Raw genomic sequence first — 2,619 nt, 5'->3', positions numbered from 1 at the left:
TTTCTTTTCCTTTCATCGTTCATCATTGCCGTTCCGAACGGCCAATAAACCTTGTTATCATTTTTGTTATTAACTCGGAGTACAAATTCTTTCGCCCGCCCCGCGCCATCCCTTCGCCCTTTTTCCTCGCCCTGCCCCTCTGCCGTTAGGTGGAGCCGGCCGGCCCTCGTGCGATCGACGTTGGGGAGCGGCGTTTACTGGTCAAGTGTCGTCGCGTGTAAGAATTTCGGTAATCGTTACGTTTCGCGAGCGACGTGACCGAGAACACGTCTGGCGCCCAGCTTTTCGCGTTGCCGCTCCTCGTCGGACGCAGGAGGGACACATCCCGGAGGACGGTCACCTTCCCTCCGCGGAATCGCACGCGGTTCCCATCACTTGTTTGATCCGTGCTCGCGCGAATTAGTTATTTCACGGGAGCACGTGACAATATATATATATATACAGGGTGTCTCATACTCAATGGTACAGCGCTTGTGGGGAGGTAGTGTGGACAAAACTGAACAAAAAGTCCTCTACCATTTTGCGATTTTCGCAATAGTTTTCGAGATATTAATATATAAACTCGTTGAATCTGAATGCGCGGCGAGATATCCCCGCCCGCCGCGGACCGCAGGCACCATCCCCGCGCGCCTAGTGGGTGGCGCGTGGTGGGGGTAATCCATTGCCGTGCGCTTGACAATCAGTTATATAATTATAATATATAATTATATAATTATAATTATAATTATAATATATTATAAGTTATAATCTTACGTACGTGCGGCTCTTCGCGCTCACTTCACATACATTTACCTGTGAAGTGAGCGCGAAGAGCCGCACGTACGGCACGCTACGCTCCTGCGTACTCCGGCTAAACGCGATCTAATTGATTAACTTTATTCGTTAATAACTCTGTAAATAATGGTCTAAGCCAAAATTGAAAGAGGAACTTTTAGTTCAAAATTTAATTCTCTTTCACGCCTTGAAATATTAATTAAGCGTTACGGGACACCCTGTATAATTATAATAACAGTTAGTATAATTATTATTATGTATTTTGTTGTATTATAACATAATAATAATACAACAAAATATAATTACATAATATAATTATAATGCAACAAAATACTTGATAATAATCATAACGCAAGATTAGGTATTTACTGTACAGCAGACTGTAATAAAAAAAACGCAAGCGAGAAGTCGAAATCGTCGGAATAAATGATAAAATTGTTTGGAGAGTTAAATATTGTAAAGTCAATTTTATAAAGTATTGACTTTCCAGGCAATACAAAACAGCGGCTGCGAACAACATACTAGCAGTATGGTAGAGATATTTTGTAGGTTTGGCTGTTTTTGTAAGAGTCGCACACTGAGAGTCGACAGATTTTCTCCACATCAAGAACTAAAAAAATTTTTTTCTCGAAAACGAGGCAAAATACGTTCTTGAGTTTTTTTTTCTAAGATATAGGAAAACTGAAAGTATATAAAAAATATTTTTTCAGATTTTCGACTCTCCCCGATTGTTAAAAAATTGTTGAAAAGTTTATTGTTAAATAAACAATGGAAAACAAAACATTTTTAGGAATCTTCATTTTTTTGTCGTAAACTAGAACATTTTTCGCGTATTTTGAAAAAAAAAGTAGTTAGCTAGCATTATTAGTAACAGAGCTATGAATTTTTGAAAAATAAAGTGGTCTAATTTTTAATGTTTATATCTCGATTAATTTTGCAATAAGAAAAAAATCCTTTGGCACAAAATTCTATCTCCCAAAGTACTACCTTTGTGCAAAATTAAAAAAATTTCTGAGAGATGACTGATCCGCTTCACGTGGAATAGCCCATATATATTTACATATACATATATAATTAAAACTTAATATACGATATATTAGGTACAAATGATTTTAAATAAGTAATTTGTTCTGATTTTTTAAACTTGATTTAAAAAAAAAACCAATGTGATAATTATTTCTTATGTCTCCTCATTATGATTATTACTTTTCTTGCATCAAACAGAAATTTAACAAAAGAAAGAAACTAATATGAACATATATAGACATATTTTGTATATATTTATATATATTTCTTTATGCTTATGTATATTTATATATGCCCTTATATGAAAATTTTTTTCCTGGAACCTTACATATAATATAATATAGTATTATTTATAATTTTTACTCAATACAATAACAAACTGTTCTAAATAATATAATGTAGCATTATGTTATAATTTGTCAATAAAATAAAAAAAACGTTCTAAATAATATAATTATATACTGTTATATATACAGGGTGTCCCAAAACTCGCGGATTTCCTTTTAAGTGCGGATTCTTTAGAATATTCTAAGACAAAAATCCTAATACGAATATGTCGAGGTTATAATAGTTTTTAAATTAGTAGCGATTAAAGTAGGCTAATCACAGAGCTGAAATTTCGCGCGCTCAGGCATGATGATATGACAAATGCTAGAGGTGCTACGAGGGCTCTCTTAACAACACCGAGATTATTATTATTTTTTTAAGAAATTACTTTTCTTTTATACGAAATCTATTTGTACACTAAATAATTAATTAATATCGGAAAATATTAAAGAAATACAATTACGATCGATATTACGTCAACCGTCAAAATGA

Source organism: Wasmannia auropunctata, unplaced genomic scaffold (assembly GCF_000956235.1).
Source record: "Wasmannia auropunctata unplaced genomic scaffold, wasmannia.A_1.0 LD336095.1, whole genome shotgun sequence".
Lineage (NCBI taxonomy): Eukaryota > Metazoa > Arthropoda > Insecta > Hymenoptera > Formicidae > Wasmannia > Wasmannia auropunctata.
The sequence above is the reverse complement of the archived record's forward strand: the minus strand, read 5'-3'. Positions refer to the sequence as shown.